Here is a 21,838-nt window from a genome sequence, read left to right on the forward strand (position 1 = left end):
AAGAATCAGTCTTACCCAGGGGTGAGGTGAGGCTTCTAATTGGCTTTCTTACCTCAAGTGGTCAGCTCTACAAACATATAAACACAAGCAACACCAAATAGACTCAGTAGGTAGGTGTGTGTGTGTGTGTGTGTGTGTGTGTGTGTGTGTGTGTGTGTGCGTCATGACTTTGAATGGGAATCCGGAAAGGGGACATGGAAATAGTTGGAGAGGTAGAAACAATGTCAATACAATACTCATGTGAAATTTTTCAAAATATTTAAATAAAAGCAAGGTAGTATGGGTGAATATCATCAAAATACATTATGTCCACTTATGAAAATGCCATAGTGAAATTCATTACTATGTATAATTAATGTGTGTTGAGATAAAACATAAAAAAGTATCCTCTAAGAAGAAAGAGGTAAAAATCATATTTTCATGCCATCTTTGCACAGGGGCCATGTTAATCTTCTCTGTATCATTCTAATCTTAGTGTAGCAAAAACCTGGAAGCAACCTAGATGCCCCTCAACCAAAGAATGGATAAAAAAGATGGAACTTGAAAAAACTATACTGAATGAGGTAACCCAGTGACAAAAAAGACGAACATGGTATGTACTCGCTCATATATGGATTTTAGGCATAGAGAAAAGGATCACCAGCCTATAATTCACACCGCCAGAGTCTAAACTAGGATACAAGGAGGATTCTAAGAGATTCATACAAGTTCCCTCACAGAAGGGGAAAGGGACAAGATCTCCAGAGTACATAGGGAGTGGGGGGGGGGCAGTGAGTGGAGACGGAACGGGAACTAGCAGAAAGAGAAGGGGAGGAGAGGAAAGCACGTGGGACTAGGAAGATTGAGTAAGGGGAGGAATAGATGAGAGGAGAGAGACAGAGAGAGAGAGAGAGAGAGAGAGAGAGAGAGAGAGAGAGAGAACATAAAAGAGGGAGCCATTATAGGTTTGAAGAGAAAACTGAACTAGAGATATGTTCGGAGACCTACAAGACTGACCCCAACTAACAATCTGAGCAACTGTCGAAAGGCCGTAAATGCCCTTTCCTGATAATGAGATCAACGACTAACTTGTCTACCATTATGGAGCCCTCATCTAGTAGCTGATTGAAACAGAAGCAGACACCCATAACTAAACACTGAGCTGAACTTGAATCTAGATGCAGAGAGGGAGGACAAGACCAGGCTGCAGAAACACATAGAGACAGCTGACCTGAACAAGGAGGAGCTAACGGGCCCCCAGACTGATAGCTAGGAATCCAGCATGGGACTGACTCAGACTCCCTTGAACATGGGTCTCAGTTAGAAGGCCTGATCATTCTAAGAGACCTCAGACAGTGGAACCAGGAGGTATTCCTGGTTCACAAAAGGACTTTGGGAGCACATCCTCCATGGAGGGATACTGCCTTAACCTAGAGACGGGAGAGAAGTCCTAGTCCCTACTCCAAGTGACTTGACAGATGTAAATGACCCCTCCTGGAGGGCATCACCCTACATGTGGAGTGGGGTGCGATGGGAAGGGAGGGTTGTCGGGGAGCATGAGATGGTGGGAGAGAGGGGAAGAGAGAGGAAGGAAGGGAAGGAGGGAGGGAGGAAGAGAGGGAGGGGGAATTGGGGTCAGTATGTAAACAAAAAATTTAAAAATACTGTATTTCCTTTCTCTGTCTCTTTATTTTATTCATTTTACATGCCCCCAAAATTTCTCCTCCCTGCCTCTCCCCTCCCCCCAACCTCTCCTCAGCCCATCCCATCCACTTCTCAGAAAGGGGAAGGCCTCCTCCCATGGGGAATCAACAAAGCTTGACCTATCAAGTTAAAGCAGGACTAAGCCCCCTCCCCCACCTCATCAAGACCGAGCAAGGCATCCCACCATAAGGAACAGGCTTCAGAGCACCAGCTCATGCACTAGGGCTAGATCCTTGTCCCACCACCAGGGTCCCACAAACAAAGCAGGCTACACAAATGCTGTCCCATGCAGGAAACCTGGTGTGGCCCCATGCAGGCTCCGCAGCTGTCAGCTGAGAGTTCAGGAGCTCTTGCAAGCTCCAGTCAACAGTCCCTGTGGGGTTCCCTGTCATGATCATGACTGCCCCCATCCCTTGCTCATATAATTCTTCCTCCCTCCCTTTCATTCTCTCTCTCTCTCTCTCTCTCTCTCTCTCTCTCTCTCTCTCTCTCTCTCGCTTCATCCCCTCTCTGAAGTTTCTTCTGCAAATACGTTCTACTCACAGAACCTTTGTGCCCGGTGATAAAGATGTGGCACTAAGTTAGGAACTTTCACAAACACACACACACACACACACACACACACACACACGTAGTTAGGAGATGTGAGTTAATTTACACCAACACTCCTTGCGCTATTTTTAGGAAAGTAGTAACTATAACTGTAATTCAGAAGCTAAATAACACATTGTTCTTGTGTCACTGGAGAGGAAAGGGTTTAATTGGCTTTCACTTCTAGGCTACAGTCCATTTTTGAGGGCTGTCAGAAGAGGGAACTTAAAGCAGAAAGCATGGCGGAACTGGTTATCTCTGGCTCACTTGCAGGGTATGCTTAGCTAGCTTTCCATTAAACCTCAAGACCTCGTGCCAACGGATGGTGTCACTGGCCGTGTCCTCCTGGTCCCTCCTACATTAATCAACAATCAAAGCAATGGCCACAGGTCAATCTGAATGAGGCAGCCCCTCCATTAAGGTTCTGGGAAATGACTGCAGCCTTTGTCAGGTTCACAGATGAAGCCCACGAAGACAGATATGGCATAGTATCATATGCAAAACTTACACTACTTTATGATTAAAATATGTTTTGCGGAAGCTGCAGTCTGGAAAAATATGGACTTTTGAAATAATGAACAAAGAAACTCAAAATGGAAAAACGGGGAAGTGACAGTAGAGCCCTGTGATTACATCAGAGCCTCTTCTTCCCCAGGGGACATGAGTGACAGACTGAGTCATTGGTGAGTGGCAGAAGACAATGAAACCAGAGGCAGCGCTCACAACACATTCCTAAAAATGGCAAAATAACTTACCCAACGCAACAAATTCTTTGTTACCAACATCAAGGAAATTGAAGTCTAACTACATTAACAGACTTGCTCACCCCTTCTGATGTATAATATTTAACAAAGGCTTAAAGGGTAACTATGAAAAGTGTTACTAAGTTATCAGTCAGTTGACACTTCAAAGTATTTTTAGTGCAAATTTATTCATTTCATACGTCTTTTCCTTTAACAAATTTATTGTGCCTATAAATACCCCAACCTACTTGGATTAGAGCAAGCAAGACAATTCCTGAATACTTAGAACAAGCATGTATCCACAATAGCAGATCTCAGACAACTTCTGTTGTATGAAAATGTAACTAGATGACACATTAAAAGCTAAATCTATGTATCTTTAAAATTTTTTTTTATACATGAGTTATTTGCTAGGATAGAATGTATTTTAAACATTTACCCCTATTTTATGTGTGTTTACTTGCAGCCTGAATGAATGTGTGTGTACCATGAGCTTCCAATACCTACAGAGGGCAGTGGATCCTCTGGGACTCGTGCTTAGATGGTTGTGAGGTGCCTGCCGGGTGCTGTGGACTGAATCCAGGTCCGCTTCTACAGCAACAAGTGCTCTTACTCTCTCCAACCCCTGGACATGACATATTTGAATACTAGCAAAATTAAAAAAAAAAAACTTCAAATGTTTTATTAGATGATTTTGAATAAAATCTCTTTGATTTCTGCCTCCCTTCCTTCCTTCTTCATCTACTGCTCCTAGGGGTTGAGTTTGGAACTGTATTCACCAGTCATCAAGCTGTACCCCCAATCTTATTTACATTTGTTTTTAGATATATTTATTGTGTGTGTGTGTGTGTGTGTGTGTGCATATGTGTATTGGTTGCATATTTGTCTTCTCACACCATTTGCATACCTGATGCCCATGGAGGTCAGAAGAGTGAGACTCCTGGGACCTGGAGTTACAGGGACTGTGAGCACACAGTGTTGGTGCTGAGATCTGATCTGGTACTCTTAATGACTGAACCATTTTTCTATCCTCCTCGGTCCTTTAAAAATATTATTTCATGGCTGGAGAGATGGCTCAGCCATTAAGGGCTAGGCTCACAACCAAAATATAAAAATATTATTTCAATGAAAATTATTTTATTGAAAAGAGGCACCTTTTCACTTGGTTTCAACTCCCTTCTTTTCAAAATTGCAATTTTTTGAAGAAAAAAGCAGAAAAAGAAGCCGGTGGCTGTTGCTCTAAGTAAGGACAGCCACACGTCTGAAGTGCCTTCAGATGCTGTTCCTGTTCCTATGGTACTTGCACAGTTCCAAAGCCCTAACCTCTAAAGTCCTCCAATTGCACACAGATCCAAATAGCTAATTGGGAGTGTTAAGAACCTTTTTAAGTAATTGAAATCATGGTTACTCTGCTGTTAATGTATTGTATTTTTAATATATTTTCAGTGAGATTTATATTCATCAAAAAGAGTCAATTAAAGACAGGCATATCTCAGAGGATCGGGCTGTCTTTCTGATTAGAAATCAATCAGGAACAACTTGAGATCTAAGTAAAATGGAGTAAAATTATTAAGCTGCAGTCTCCATATTGGAATTAGTTAACTCTGTTAACCCAGTCACTTGGAAAACAGTTGTGGCATCTTCTACTGTTCGTATTTGTCAGTTAGTTTCTTGGTATATTGATTGTATACCTTAGTTTATAATGTCAGCCAGCCTCATTTCTCTTGCTCTGAAGTGGGTTTCTGGATTAGACTGTCAAATCCAATGTCAAATACAGCCATCTGTGTGAACAAAATGTTCTCCAGCTCTGACTATGTCACATTTCTAGTGTTTGAGTCTACCTGGCCATCATCTCCCCTTCCACCACTGAACTCCATGATCTCCATGTCACATCAGAAGTGATTACATTGGTCTCCTGGAGTTCTCACCACAAATGACTACTCACTGGGTGGCATGAAGTAATGGAAACCTATTTTCTACAGTTCCAGATTCTGAACGTGTAAAATCAATGTGTAGGTCATGCCGTAGTATTATCTTTTCCAGCTTCTAGAGTTGACTGGCAACCTTTGACACTCACTGGGTTGCAGGCGCCTTACTCTCGAAGAGTTTCTGTGTCCAAGAGGGCTTCTCCTTCCATATAAATGCCAGGCAGGCAGGACTGAAACTGCCTGTTCTGTGATTTTCACTTAATCACTTGCCAGCAATTCACAATGCTGTGCATTTCTTCTAACACAAGCTATTTGGAGTAGTAGAAAAGGGAATTGTCGTTATAGAGAGGTTGTACGCATTGTGTAATAAATTCTCTTCCTAAATGGCTTGCTAGTCATCAACAGAAAAGCAATCAAGCAGACCATTAGCAGTGGAGAAGCCTAGAAGATTCTGCCCTTACACACTGAGCAGGTGGTCAACTTGGGTTCCATGTCATGGGCATCCCAACATGATGCAAACAAAAAGGTGAGAAAATACATCATGGAGATGAGTAAGGAGCAAAATCAGAAATAAAGGCAAAACAAGGGATGATCTACAAAACAATGACTCTCCACTTTTCAAAAAAATGCCAAGGTTAAAAGTAACAAAAACACACCATCATTTAGCAGTGAAAGACAGCTAAACAGAACCAAAGCCAAGGTCAAGGCATAGTTTTGTGTGGGTTCCGAAAAAGAAAGAAAACAGTTGAGTTTTAAGTCTGCTGAAATCATTACAACTGGGGTGGATTATTGATTATGCAATAGCATCATGGCATGATTCAGCTTCCTGCTTGCATCACTGATGAAATGTCTCTCTTCACAGGAAATACACAGTGAAGCAGACTAGGACATGGGCACAGAAGCCAGAAAGACCGAAAAGCAGAGCCAGTGGGACAAGAGCTGTTTGATTTCCCTTTTTTAATTTAAATTTGAAATTAATTTCCCCCCCCCAAATGTCTAGGCTGAGAAAGTATCCCTCTATATGGAGTGGGCTTTCAAAGTCCATCCATGTACTAGGGATAAATACACCTCTCCAGGTGGCTTGAGGCGGGACTATGTGTGTGATGTCAGTAGACTCTGGATGGTTTGATCTGCCATGATGAGTTTTTCTATGCACAGTCCCCAGGCCTCAGGAGGTCCTGAGCATGGCACTAGAAGGTGGGCTAGAAACAGACACATGCTTCTCGACAAGATCTTATTACTAGTAAATTTGAGTCAAGGAGAAATCAGGTAATTTACTCTTGATATTCTTGTAATTTTATGTTTGAAACTATACATTTTACAAATTAATTTTGTTCTTGCTAACATAAAATTTCTCATTCGCTTTATTTCACTTGCATATTATTAAGCACTTCAGAAGATTCTGCTAGAAGAGACATCCAATAGATTTTCTACTTAAAAAGATTGGCCATTTTTAAAAGGATTCCTCAGCTTGGAAGTGATATAGAACACTCTAATAAGTTTTTCTTAAGCATCTGTAGTCATAATGAGTAGACTGACTTTGATGATTGCTTAACTGAATCTGTTGATAGCGACCATTATAGATTGTCCCCACTAATGGAGTAAGTGGAGATCATTCAATAAATAAATAAAGTATTGGTAGGGGGACATGGACTGGTGAAAACAACATGTTGTGACCAATAGTTAGAAAGCAATTGTCTCTCAGAACTGAGCACATCTTGAAGGCTACGGGTATGTGCCTAGTTGACTGCCTTTTGGGAAGGTGTAGCACATGATAAACAGAAAAGGCCAGCACTTAAGAGTACTATGTCTTACTGCCATGAGTCTGAAAAGTGAGCATGGCAGAGTGTCACCATCTAACTCCCACAGGTCTGCGTCCATGTTCAGTCATGTCCCTCTCTCTGATTTGACATCATCTTCCCACATGGTGTCATGGGAAGAGTTAGTTGTTATAGTGGAGGGTCTCTGCTTATCTGGGAAGTTTCTGAGGTTACTAGGCTCACATTCTTGCTTATTTATTAGTCTCTGTGAGTTGGGCTGGTACAAGAGATTATCCCACAGATGAAGTATCTCCTGTTATAATAATAAGTGAGATTTCTAGATCAGAAATTGTAACAACCAAACTCTGGGCCATGGTGGTGATGGTGGTAGTGGTGGTGGTGGTGGTGGTGGTGGTGGTGGTGGTGGTGGGGTGTGTGTGTGTGTGTGTGTGTGTGTGTGTGTGTGTGTGTAGTAAGCAAGTCACTAGGGAGTTTACCTGGAATGGAATGTACCTCTATAAGCTATTTGTAATTAATAAGCTGCCTGAAGAGGGGAAGTAAATTTTTGTTGATATATGTAGTGACACTGGGTATATCAGTCACACTTTGGGGCAGGCTGCATGCTCAGGAGTAGTTGGCCATTCCAAATTGGATTCTATGTTCTTTTGTGGTTTGTCTGGTTTGTCTTAGTTTTGGTTTTGGTTTATTGTTTTAACAGAGAGAGGAAGAATGTGATATCTCATGGTTAAGGAGGTGGGGTGATGTAGGAGGAGTTAAGGGAGGAGAGAGAATATGATTAAAACAAAATGTATGAAATTCTCAAAGAGTAATTAAAAACAGAAAAATTACTGATGCAAACTATTTTAAAGAATGATGAAGGGAGGAAAGAATGGAGGAAGAAAAGGAGGGAAAGAGAAAGGAAGGGATGGATGGAGGGAGGGAGGGAAGAAGGGAGGGAAAGAAGGAGGAAGGAAAGAAGGGAGAAAGTAAGGAGGCAAATGCCATCTCTATGTATTCCGGGTGGCTCTGTCTCTGTAAGGACAATTAGGTTTTACTTTGGGAGGGTGCTCATATTCCATCTGTCCTTTACAGCTTAGGTGAGAAGTTCACAGCGTCTGAATTAAACTGAACAATACCCCCCTACACACACACACACACAGGGGTAAATGAATGGGTATCTCCTCAGTGAGTGCCCTAGCAACAACATGGTTCAATGAATGGACACAACTCAGGGCATCCCGTGAGCCTTGTCCCTCTTCAGTGGCCTGTTCTGTTTATTGGGATTGATGCACTCCCATGGGCACCTGGAGTTGCAACAAGCTGTGTTTGCACAAAATCAGAATAAACTACTGAGAAACGGAGATGCATGTGGCAAACAGAGACAGACAAGGTAAAGAAAGAGTCAGGACTTCCTGCTGACACCACAAAGGAATCACCACTTCTTGATAACGTCACACCTGTTCGGGACGTTGCAAAGGTCATGAGGTAAGGTAGGCCTTAATTGGTGCAAGACTTTTCAAGTAAGACTTGTTTAATTTTTCACCAAGAACTTCCCTTCGGATACAATCCTCCAAATGAAAACTAGAACCTGGGAGGTCCTTGAATGGAGGGCCCAGGAGAACTCTACACTTGGGGAGAGAAAGCAGCCAGCCTTGTGTGAAATGTATGTGTGTGCTGATGTAATGAGGCTGAGTCTTGGGAAGTGTGGGAGAGTGTGGATGCAGGCATGGGTCTTTCCCGTCTTAACCACAGCATTTGTCCCATACCTGCTGATAAGTGTAGGAGTGTATGCTCTCAGGGAATACTCTGCATGTGATTGTGCAAATTAAATAGTAGCAGGGAATTTGTTCAAGCACAGGTAGTATGAAACCAAAATCAAACTACACAGAACTTACATTGAGAACATCAAAGGAAACCCTTAAGAAATTCTTTGGAGAAACCTAGTGGAATGTGACTTTCCTTGTTTGGAAGAAAATATCTAGTAGGCATGTGCTAAGTAACAAGTGGTGGCAGCAACAGCCTGCACACCACTAATGCCGAAGGCCAGATACTTAGCTTTGCCTAAGGCATTGCTGACAGCTGCCTCTAACACCCCAAAAAGTGTCCATTTTCTATTTTTTACTGACTCCCACCCCAGAGACCCTCCTTCCTCTTCATTCTTGATCAATAATACAAGCACAGCTCTATATTCTGGATCCAATGACATACTCTCAGTGCCGACTTCTAACATGGCTGAGAAAACTGTGCTTTTAAAACTGAACCAATCAACTAGAAAGACTTTGTTCTGCCCGGTCTATGCAGGGTGTCACGGTCTTGAATGTTCCCATGTATCTGGCCTGACTTTGAAGACCAAAGCAACAATAACTGTAACTGATTTGGAAATAAAATAAGAAAAAAACTACACACATATGACATTAATAGAGGATCTGGGGGTTAATAAGGCATTGTGGGGGAATCAAGAAATGGCCAAGCCAGAGCATTTGTGGCATGTTTCTCAAATGCCAGGAATACCAGGTAGTATCAGGCAGATCCTGCCTACATGGAGCACATTCTGGCTATCAGAGCATGACTAAATTTGGACAGTTGCACAGACAGATGTGTTTCTTTGGCACCAGGTGCAGAGTTTCTAAGCTGTACATAAAAAAAATGCAGTGTTTTTCTGGAGATGATGTTTTCCTTGCCCACTTTGAAATGAGATGTTAGGCTGGCGTTCAAAAGGAGAGTCCCAGAGGAAGGATTCAGAATGAATAAACTATTTATGGGTCTGTCTACACAAGCTGGAGCCAATCTAAAGAAGACATCAACAGTGATTGTGTCTGAAATCAGAAAGGAAGTCATGGGTTTGGCATTTCCATGACTAGCATCCCAGCATTCCGCTGTCACCACGAAAGCATTAACAATGGTGAAGCATGCACATTCCCAACAGACAGATCAGCACCAGGGAATAAGACAGCTTGCAGTTCCATGGCAAGTTTTTTAAGACATGCTCATATTTCTATGATAATTTTAATAGCCTCATGATACTTGGGGACAAATAGGAATGCATTACCTTTCCCCCAGGTGATGAGTAGAAAACAGAAATGAAGTGAACTTGACTCAAGGACATAGTTGACTTTCTAGACTTGATCTCATTTATCCTGGTTCTCAGTGCAGCATTCTGTCCAACAAAATATACCATACGGAGTAAGAAGGTTGCAAGTTTATGCTGCCTAAAATGAATACGTTACTGTGAGTAGAGTGTGATGAAACATATATGTAATCCTAGCACTTTGGAGGCTGAGGCAGAGGGATACTGAATTTGTAGCTAGATTTGACTATATAGCAAAAACTTGTTTGTTTGTTGCTTTTAAGTTTCTAGTATGAAATGACAAAAGTTAATGCAAAAATATGGATCTCTGTTAGTTCAAGGCCACACTGAGCTACATTACATGAAACTGATCCAATCCTAAAGAGAAACAGCTCACACAAGGGTGATCTCAGCCCTTGGGATCCCACGCCTTTAATCCCAGGATCTGAGAGAAATAAAAGGAAGAGGCAGCAGTCTGAGAGCCATAAACAGTGAATGGGCAGATGTGGACATATTTTACTAGAACTTTATTCACAAAATGCTTCTTAAGGGAGCTGATGTGGTTAAACATTGAAGATAGTACACAGGGTCATGTCTCCTTCTCTGATCCGTGGTGTAAAGGGTCAGTTAGTAGTGTCAGAAGAACAGTGTGCCCAGAGCAGTCACAGTAAGAAAGAGACTAACTCTAGCTGTGTATCTCAACTAATGGCCAAGTGCTACCCCTGTAGACCTTTGGGGAACCAACACTGGCATTTGCCAAGTCCCTCCATCCATTGTCTCCCTGAACCAGGCTGGTCCCAAGTTCATTCTTAGACTTCAGGAAAGCCCAACTCTCTGTCGTCAACCAGAAGAAGGATAGCAAGGAAAGGAAGCACTCTGTCAAAACAAACTAAGCCATCATCCTTGAGCTTCAGCCTGTTTTCTAAGTGTTCAGATGTTGATGAAAGTATCTCCCCGAATGCTCAAAAACCTAGCCTGCAAGGAGCCCTCTCTTTGCCTCTGGGCACGACCTTCCTGGAACATGGACTGACAAGGTAGCTACATCAGTGTAGATTTATGAGAGCATATACCCACCGTAATGGTATTATTATGTAGAACAGTAAACTGCTGGGAGTTGTACGGTAGGCCATTTTATTCAAAGAGTATGCCATGCTGAAGGCTGGCTAAGAGTAGTTTCAACATTAGAAAAGAAACATCGTCCAGAAGGATTATGAAAATGCTTTTGTTTTGTGTCTGAACCCAATATAAAACACATCGCTTGCACATTTCCCTTTTATTGTGTGGAATGGCTGTGGGTAAATGGTTGCTGGCTGAAGTCCGAGGTGAGATCTTGTTTTGTCCTCCACCCCTTTGGATTGTATGAATATTACCTGGTTGGAAGTGTAAAATGTACATATGAAAATACAAATCTCCAAGAGCACACAACATTTGAATTCAGAGACTAGATTGCCTATCCCATGAGGACACACAAACTGGGTTCTCTTTCTTGCTATGTGACCATAGATTTACATTAGTTAGACTAACAGTCAGCTGCATCCAGATGTTTTTCTTATTATACAAATTTTGATTTCTTGACATTCCTTTCAAGTCTTTCTTTTTTAACCTTTTTTTCCTTTTTCTTATCCTTTCTTTTTTGAGACAGATCCCACTGTGTGGCCACTTGAGGATAGCCTCAAACTCACAGAGATCCACCTGAATCTGCTTCTAGAGTGTTATGGGATAAAAGACATGTACTATCACTGTAAAGTAACCATTCAGGATGGATAGATTGATAGATAGATAGATAGATCACTCTGTGTGTGTGTGTGTGTGTGTGTGTGTGTGTGTGTGTGTGTGTGTAATGAATAAAAGAGACCACATCAAAGTGTTTCAGCACGACAAAATCTCCTGAATGTTATTTCCTAAAGTTCAAATAGTTTTTTTAAAGTAATATCAGAAAAATGAGATAAATTAAAAGTCTAATATACTTAAACAGGATATTAAGTATAATGAAATTCATTAAGAATGATATGCATTGGCTAGTGGCCAATATTACTTTCAAGAACTTGAGCAAATTAATTAACTTTTAATGAAAATCAGCTTAATTTACTAAGTCAATAAAGAAGGCCTGTATATAATTATTTGAAAATACTCACCATGAATAGCTTTCCCTCTGGTTCTTAGGAATTTCACATATTAGTTTCCTTTAGTGTTGATTGACAAGTCAGAGTCCTAGCTGAGTCTACTTTAACAAACTAGCACCCACACAGGTGCAAAGAATTGTGTCTATGGGTAACCATCCTGAGTGGATATTTCACCTATAGAAACCAATGAAAAAGTACCCAGGATTAAGCATTACTGGGGAAGTGACAGTTAAAGCCACAACAAGACTCTGTGTAGTGTTAGGATCATAAAATTTACTCATAAAATTCCAAGCTGGAAACATTAAGTGTCCACAAAGATGGGGAGGAATTTGAACTTTTCTATGGTTTGGTGACATGACAGGAATATGAAAAAATGCCATCACTTTGAGGAAATTTCTGGAAGTGTTAACTTAATGTACATCTACCTTATGGATCCTTTCTCCTAACAGGGGTGAAGAAACACAGAAATGAGCATTAGCAAAAGTTCGAATACAGAACTCTTATGGCAGTTTTATTCATAACAACACAGGGTGGAAGTAGCTCAGCTGTCCACCAATGACAGAGTGCATAAATAAATTATGGTTTATATTCCTAGGGCAATGGCATTCAACTACGAGACCTAGTCAACAAGTATTGGATCCAGTGAATCTCAAAACATGACTCCAGGCCTCAGGAGCATCACAGAGAGCCAATGACCTCTTTCAGAAAAGTGAAATCAATGTAGGAATCAATCTATGTGAAATCTACCTTGCAAATAATTATAAAGTAACAAAAAAATCACTGTGGAAATGCCCCCAATATTCTTTACTTGGAGGGGGGGTCAAATTACCCAATAGCACCAACCCAAACCAAAATAACCACTTAGGAAATCATTTTGTCCTCCAAATGAAGGGATATTATTGTGAAGCCAGGGATAATATTGTCTTTCCCTCTCTGTATTTTCAGATAAATATATGATATGTGTGTATAAATGAATACCTAACTGGCACGTGTGTGAGGGCAGACCTACAGATCTGTTCCCACAATGACTTCAGGGTGCAGCCAGGAAGGGGTGGCTTCGGGGCTGCACACCACCTGACAAGTGTCACATTCCTCTTGTATGCTAGGACTGTTCCACTAGAAAACTGGAGAATGCTTCTAGCAGTACGAACCCTCCGATGGATTATAGACTCTGAGAGAAGTGTCAGCCTCAGGACCCTGACTGCCAGGTCCAGGGAGTCTGTCGCATGGATGCCTGATTCCATCTTCCTTCCCTTCCTCCCTGCCTCATTTCATTCCCACGCTCATTGGCTTTTTACCTCTTCCAGGACCTTGAAACTGCTTGCTGCCTCTGCAACCTGACATGGCATGTCTGGACCACACTCCCTGCTCTGGTTCCACCTCAGAGGCTGATTCTCCTATAGGCGTAGCATCCTCAGCCGGGCCCTTCCCTTCCTCTGCCTGCTCCCTTTTCTTCATCACACTTACACTTCTCAGTGTGCCATGTGTTTGGTTTCCACCTGTTCCGGTGTTTTTCAACTTATCAAAACGAAGGCTCACAAGGGCCCAAACCTCAAAACGTCAAAACAAAACAAAACTAGAGTATGCGTCGATACCTGAACAGCTTTCTTCTAGCGTCGAATCATGACTTCAATAAGCGGTTGCTGAATTAATATTCTAAAACCTTTCCTTCCTTAGAATCCTTTAGGGAAAGTTAAAATACAGCTTTCCGAGTGCAGAGCCCTAGAAAATGTCCCCAGTGTGTCTGGTGCTTAGGCATATTGTGTGAAACCACTCAAACCTTGGAGAGACGCATTTGACACTAGGAAAGTCTCTGCGGCACTCAGGTGCTTGAGTGCAGAGCAGTGGGTGAGCCCCAGTCTTTTCTCTCCTCCCACTGCATGAATCTCCAGGGTCTGCGATTGGCTCATCCTGCGAGTGGCTGCACTTCTTAGCTATCCGGTACCTGATCACTGCCTTAGCTACTTCACTTTTCCTAATGCATCCCTTCGCTTTCCCTGTCAGTCACGAGCATCCTACAGACACTCAGCCGCTCCATAAACATCTGCCTACGTGACCGCGCTGAATTCAATCCCTCCACCTCCGCATACCCACTTCCTGCACTGAGAAATGCACAGCACAAAGCAGCAAAAGAGTGAACCAGTGCTGATGCCGAGACCATTGCTTTCCTTCTAGGAAATAAAGGGAAAGCTGAGTTTAAGGAAGTTCTTTAAGCAAGCATACCTGCATTGCAATTAAAATTGTTTGTTTTTAATTATGTATATGCATATGTGTCTGTATTGGGTACATGCATGTGCCTGCAGAGGCCATCAAGCCCACTGGAGCTGGAGTCACACGTGACTGTAAGCCAACTGACATGTGTGCTAAGAAATGAAGCTGGGTCTTCTGTAAAAGCAGTATTACTGCTTAACTCAGACCCACCTCTCCCACCCCAAACTGGAATATTTTAAGCATTTTGATGTGAACAAAATGGAAGAAAGGGCCTGCTCAATCATTTTCCCACCCTATCCAGTGCAGACCTCTGGGTAGTTAGTTATTAGTAAATACACACAATTCTCAAACATTTAGAGCACGCTTGCCTGCTTAGAGGAGCTCAAATTAAGTGTTCAATATTTTATGAATGCTTTGAGTGGTAATGTTTACTTGATCTGATATGCTCTTATTGTAGGGAGAGACGACAGGACTGGAAGGATGAAAGCCTCCTGCAGGGACTTGGGGGGCCCTTCTTGGTGTTCCATTATTTAGATGTTTCTTTATGGAACAGAGGAATCTTCCCCTTGGTGGGATCATTGTTGAAGCAAAAATCTGCCACAAGTGACTTAACTGGAAGATTTTTAACCCCCAGAAAATTATCCAGATCATTTGATCAACATGAGCGATAAAAATAAAAGATGAATAGTTAAAACCAATTCCAGTTAACATACACATTAATATAACCGTGTTCCTTGAGAGATATTTACACATAAACATTTCTGCATATTAAAGAAAAGGCTGGGTAAATAAGACTGCTTAACGAATATGCATGCGGAGCTGAGTTTAATCCCAGCACCCACGTAAAAATGAAAAGTCCGAGAGCAGCAGCAATGCACTCCTGTAATCCCAGTACTGCCAGGAGCCAGGGCAGGAGGATCCATGATGTCTGCACCTAGCAGTCTGTGGGAAATGCCTAGCCCTGATGCAGTGAAAACCCTGCCTCAAGGGAGTTGAGCAGAGAGCAATGGAGCAAGGCTTCTCATGCCCTTTTCCTCCCTCTGTGCTCAAGAATGTGTTCTTTTCACTCACCACCACACATTCAAACATAACACACACACACACACACACTCATACACACACACACACACACACACACACACGATAAGAAAAAAAATCATTGCTTGTACTTCTACATTCAGTGGTTTATTCTACAGCAAGAAAAGAGAGCCCCTAACCTATTATAGGGGGATATTTTAAGGTCCTAAGAAACTTATTGAAGACTCAGACAAGGGCAGTGCCCAATGGAAGCAATGGGTTACCAAGGGTATTGGACTTAAGAGGACACTTGCTCTCAGGGTCACCCAACTGCAGTCATGACATAGCCAGGAAAATAAGTATCTCCTGAAAATCGCCATCATAGGATCTTCGTGTGATTTGCCCTAGTTAGATCTTTATACATGTTTATAATTATTTCTTCCTCTTATTTTTCTCAAGCAGAGACTGAGGTAAAGTTGAATGAAGAATAGTTCTGTTCTAGCAGATCTTGAGAAAGCTTTGATTATATTCTACTTATCCACATGGGCGCAAATGACTTTGTCCTTGGCTATTATAGGAATGAGAAAGGAGATGCATTTGAACTTTGTATGTGAATGAGTGTTTTGCCTGTATGTATGCCTGCAGAGGCCTAATAGAAGGCATCAGATCCTGTGGAACTTGAGCTACAAATGTTTTTGCGCCACTAGTGGGCGCTAGGAATCTAACCCTAGCACTCCAGAAAAGTAGTCAGTGCTATTAACTACTGAGCCATCTATGCAGCCCCACATTCCAACTTTTAATAAAATGTTTGATGGATGTTGCCACGTACTATCCAGTCAACCTAGAGCTGAGGATGTACTGCAACAGCAACTGGGAAGACAAGATTCCTCTTCCCATCTGTCTTATATTCTAACAGGAAAATGTAGAAAGGACCCAATGAGATTAGAAAGAAGAAGAGGAATAGAACCGGTCTGACAGGTGATGATTTGAGGTGAAGGTGATATATAACACATGCACAATCATCTTGAGAAAGAGAAATCTGAGCCCAGAATTAAAAACTGGAGATCTGACCAGCGGAAAGCTCAATGAGAAGGGCAGAAACAGTGTCACCTGCAGTGAGTCAGTGAGGGGGCATGAGCATGAACTGAGAGGAGATTGCTGTGCCAGGATGAGATATTGCTCATGCAATGTTGGGCTTTATATGACATGAAAACTGTAGCCACTGGAGGGTGTGAAGGAGGGATTGGAGGAAGCACAATAATTTGTCTTCCACTTTCTATGTTGCTAATATTCCCTGTGAAGTCCCATGTTCATGTCTTCAGCTCTAGTAGAGGTATTTTTGTACAGGAGTAATTTTCTTGCGATACAAGTTTCAGTTGGACATACATTATTTAATTTTGAGACTCAGTGTCCCATGGCTATAGGTCATTTGTTGGTTTAAAAAAAAATAAAATAGAGTCACTAACAAGGCTCAGTAGAAAAGGAAATTTCCAACAAGCCTCATAAACACAGTTTGATCCGAGTGATCACATGATAGAATGAGACAACAAATTTGAAATTAGTCTCTGACTTCCACATATACCATGGTTTATGTATGTGCACACACACACAAAGACAGTCACAATAAACATATGATTATAGACACAAGAAAGAAATAAATATAAACAAATGAAATGAAAATAAAAGTATAAAAATACCTTCATGGAAAATGAAGAGCATCCCCTATGCCTGATTCCCTTCAATTCCCACTACACACACCACACTCAGATGGTCACAGTAGACATAACCTGTGGTTTTAAAGGAGCAGAAATATGGTGCTAAATAGATGGCAAGGTAAGGAATGTGTTTGGTGACAAAGATGAATGGTGAAGCAGGCTGGACCATTCCCCATCATTGGCTTCAATAAGATATTGCAGAGGATGCTGAAGACAGACCTTCTGTTTCTCCATCTTGATCTCATCAACCTCTACCTTTCTCTGCTTCTGAAACCCTACAAGGGTATTTATCTATACAAGAAACAATAAGGACAGAAAATATAAATTAAGATCCTCATGACATTGCTGAATGATGATGATAACAGGAAGGAAGGAAGAAGGGGAAAGTTATGACCAATTACAATTAAAGTCTTCAGTATTTGAGAAAGCAGAATTCCTTGAGCTTATCCGTGCAGCAACCCTTGTCAAACTAGTAGAAAATCAGTGCAAGTATGTTAGAAGAAGCACAATGGCAGCTTAGATATGCATATACATTATGATTTGATAAATGACAATGGTGTTTTGAAATATTAAAGATGTTAAAAGGAAAGGATACACACATCAGAGTTGAGAATAGCTTTTGTATTTTGTGGCTGGAATTATGTTCCCTCAAAGGATAAATTGCTCGCCAGACATGCAGAGTCACAGATGCTTCTTGGGAACAGGTTACTGTAGTTGCTATTACTTCAAATCAAACCACAACGGAACATGGCAGAGCCTAAATCAAGCAGAACTGGCATTCTTACAGGGCGATCAAAAGAGGCACAGTGACAAACCTACAGAGGACACTGTAGGAAGCAGGCAGGGACTGAAGAGCTCAAATAATGCTATGGATTCCTGGAATTCCTGGAGCTGGAAGAGGTAGGGAGGTTCATTCTCCTAAGCCTTCAAAGGGAGCACAAGCTTACAGACAGTACAACCTCAGAAAGAGCACAACCTCACAGAGAGAGCACCACCCCAGGGAGCACAACCTCAGAGAAAGCATAACCCTGGGGAGCACAACCTCACAGAGGGTATAATCCCAACGAGAGAATATAACATCAGAAAGTACAACCCTAGGGAGCACAACCTCAGGGAGAACACAACCTCAGAGAGACAGTAACCTTGCCAACACCTTCATTGGTGACTTCTGATCTCCAGAATTAAGGAAAAGTTCAATCCTGTTTGAAGCAACCCTATTCATGATATGCTTTATGACATCAACCTGGAAAACTACTAATATAAATTCTGTAGGATTTCATGAATCAAAAAACATCCTGAAGATTTTTCCTGGAGGCAAAAGTCAAAAAAGAATACGGCCAAACGTTTTGATATTTACAGACACTAAAAGAACTCTTGCTGGGTGGTGATAGTGCACATCTTTAATCCCAGCACTTGGGAGGCAAAGGTGATGGACTCTTGATGTTTGAAGCCAGCCTGGTCTACAGAGCAAGCTCCAGGACAAGTCCAAAACTATAGAGAAATCCTGTCTCAAAAAACAAAACAACAAAATAAAAGAACTCTTACTGTTGAAATTATACTCTCTGTCCTTGCTACAAACAAGGACTTTGAGCCTACCTCAAAGAGTTAGAGAAACAGATAAAATAAAAACAGAAAAGTAAGAATTGCATTTCCAGCACAAATTTTATTGATATTAATTCTAGTGATATATATTTAGGGGACTGGGTTATTAAACATTATGTCAGAGAGATGTTAATAAAGCATTTTGTAAATAACTTAATGTCTTCTAAGTAGATTTTGATGCATCCCCAGATATCAATTTTACATGTTTGGCCTTGCACATTAACTTTTAAACACTCAGTAACATTACATTTCAAGATTTTTATGGGGATATTTTTTTCTTAACAATAGCCATTTGGTCAACAATATTTGAGAAGTTTAAGGATCTTAAAGTCATTGAGAGAATGTCATGCCAATATCAAATGGATGACATTGGGTAGAACTAGAATATTACACTACTCAGAGGCTAACTTTAAGAATATTTGTTACTAGTAGAAACTCAAGGGATCACAGGAAGTCAAAACAGCTAAAGTCACTGCTCATGTCAAAGTCAGAATGTAAGATGTGTCAACAATCAAGCCATTGGTCAAATGTGATGACATTCTATTTTAAATAAAATGGGGTATCATGCACTGCATCTAATTCTTATTCTAGAAAATCCCCCAAACAATCTAAAACTATTTAAAGTCATAGGAAAAAACTCCATCAAATCCTCTGCATAACACCACTTTTGGCTTTCTAGCTGTGTTCCCACCAGTAGGATAGGAAGGCTCTTCTTTTCTCAGACAGGGAAAGAAAAAAGCAGTCAGTAGAGTCATCAGACAGTCTTAATAACATGAGAAAAAAAAATCACCAATGGGTTGGCATGTGGAACCTACAAATTCCAAAAGATAAACATCAAAAAGTAATTAAAAACAAATCTAGTGAAAAAGTGGATAGATAAGTTGATGAGACCAATTTCATAGGGAAAGGGGAAAGCACAAGTGGCCAGGAAATATTAGAATTGGGCTTTGAGGGTTTTTAGCAGCGTCCTGCTTCCTGCTTCCTGTGTGTGTTTCCTGTGTGCAGATGAAATGTGATCTTCATGCTTCTGCTCCTGCCCCATGCCTCTCTTTCCCCTGCTGCAATGTCAAGCCCTCAGAAACCATAAGTCAAAAAAGGCCCCTTTTTCCTTAAGTTGCTTTAGATAATGGTGTAATGGTGTTTAGCTTTTGTTTTATTTTGTGTTTTTTTTTTTGTTTTGTTTTGTTTTCCACAGCAAAAAAGCAATAATTGTGCCATGGATATGAATAACTTAAAGTATTTGTAACATAAAAAGTTCTAGTTATTATGAAATGTAGTAAAACAAAAACAAAATGCCAACAAACTTAAGAAGAACTTTTATTTTTTTTTTCAATGTGAAAGTAGAGCTATCCTATGGTCCCTAAATCTTACTCTAGGTCCATACATAAAGGGCCTGAAATTGGTATCTGAGCCAGAGGCATGCATCCCCATGTTCACAGGACCACCATCCACAAGATATGGAAACCATGCAAACATCTATCAAAAGATGAATGGTGATGGAGTCAATGGCAAATGCCTACAATGAAATGTGCTCAGACTTCAAAGGAAGGAAAATTGTGTTTTGTGGGAAAATATTAATGAACTGTAATGCATTTAATTGCAAGTGAAATAAAGCAGACAGAACTCCTCATATAAGATATTTAAAATAGGCAAAGCATGTAACAGAAAGCAGCCTGGTGTTGCTGAAGACCAGGGGTTGATATGCAAGGTGAGTGATTGCTAGAGATCTCCACAATCTCAGACTCACGAGGTCAATAACTTTAATGTTGGGGCACATAAAGATGGTTTCGCTTCATCTTGGCTCAAGGTCAGAGAGTTCAAAACTGTCCTTAGTAAGTCATAAGACCTAAAGGTCTAAGGTGTGGCTACAGTAGGATGTTTGATATTGGCCTTGGATGTCTTATCTAAAAACAACAAACTTGGTCTGAGGTGTGATTATGCTTGACCCTCAAGGCCGGATAATAGGAAATTGAGTCTATGTATAGCTACCAAATGTTTGGAGGATTAAGGGGAAAAGTATGTTTTTTCCTTATACATGATAACGGAGTCTTTTGCCATGCTCGTCTTTTGGTTGGGGTACTTAAGACTGTTGAAAAATAAACTGGTGGGTGTCCAGCATTCACTGGATTGCCCTCATGACTTAATTCTGTGTTTCTGTCTTTTTCTTGAGTTATTTTAACTGCCATTTCTCAATCCAAACTCCTCTTCTAATGTACAAACCAGGCAAGTCAGCTGGATCCAACTGAAGTCCCCTAAAAATGGGTTACAACAGATTGGTGCTGCATTGTGGGCTACTACACATGTCTATGACATTTTACTAGGCACTTCAACTTCTAGGGGACAGAAGACTGTCATGATATATTGCTTGTGATTTATTAAATCTTGCCTGAGAATTCAGAAAGCAAAATCAGCCACAAGCCATAGAGTCCAGGCACATACCTTTAATTCCAGCAGCCAATAGCTAGGAGGTGGTGGTACACACCTTTAATCCTAGGACTGGGGATTAAGGGATAAATGGATCTCTGTGAGTCCAAAACTACCCAGATCTACACAAGAGTCAATCAGTGTAAAAGAGAAATACAGCTCACACTTTTAATCCCAACATTAGGGAGAATGTAGGACAGAGGCAAGGTCTCAGTAGAGGTGTTCATTCTCCAGCCATGCTGAGGAGAGGTCACAGTCTGAGGCTTGGTGAGAGCTCGTAGAGACAGGAGCAGCTCATTCAGCCTGAGGTAGAGGTGAAAAGTGAGGAGCCAGCTGCTTTGCTTTTCTGACCTTCAGCTTGAAGTTAGAAGCCCATTATCAGTCTCTGGGTCTTTTATTAATTCATATTACGCAAGACCTCATGTGAAATGTTCTCATTATAAGACATGGATTTAGAAAAATAAGTAAGAGCTTGTGATAAAGCAACACAGCATCATGGTCCATGAGATAAAGATTCTACCCACAGGCATTGCTCAAACCACACAGCACTTGGTATGTTACTGACCCGACTGATCTGATTAGATCATAACTTGAGTTTTGGGGAGAGTAGGGTTTCTGAAAGTTGTATAGTAGAGTTTTATGATAGTAAGTAGCTCCTTATATAGATAACTCAGGAATCTACATATAATCACAGGATTTTCACCTATAGATGGGACTTTGGTGTTTGGCTTTACATTCAGATATAACTCTGCAAAGCTGTATAAAGACAAACAACGACAGCAGCAGCAGCAGCAGCAACAACAACAACTAATCCCAGCAGGGATTTGCAATCTTGAGTGTTTGTAGAGTGAACTCAAAGGATAGAATCATGGAGGCCTGGCCAGGCAGACAGAAGACCCTTCCTAAGCTCTGAGACACACACTGAGGAGGGCAGCACGGAGGAACTAGATTGGAGCCAAGGTCACTTTGCTGCA

General features: G+C 41.2%; 1 pseudogene; it reads right to left on the reverse strand.

Annotated features, from left to right (window-relative positions):
* Positions 1-394: 394 nt before the first annotated feature.
* LOC127225416 (uncharacterized) lies at positions 395-490 on the reverse strand (annotated as a pseudogene).
* Positions 491-21,838: the final 21,348 nt, after the last annotated feature.

The sequence above is a fragment of the Phodopus roborovskii genome, unplaced genomic scaffold, assembly GCF_943737965.1.
Source record: "Phodopus roborovskii unplaced genomic scaffold, PHOROB, whole genome shotgun sequence".
NCBI classification, from domain to species: domain Eukaryota; kingdom Metazoa; phylum Chordata; class Mammalia; order Rodentia; family Cricetidae; genus Phodopus; species Phodopus roborovskii.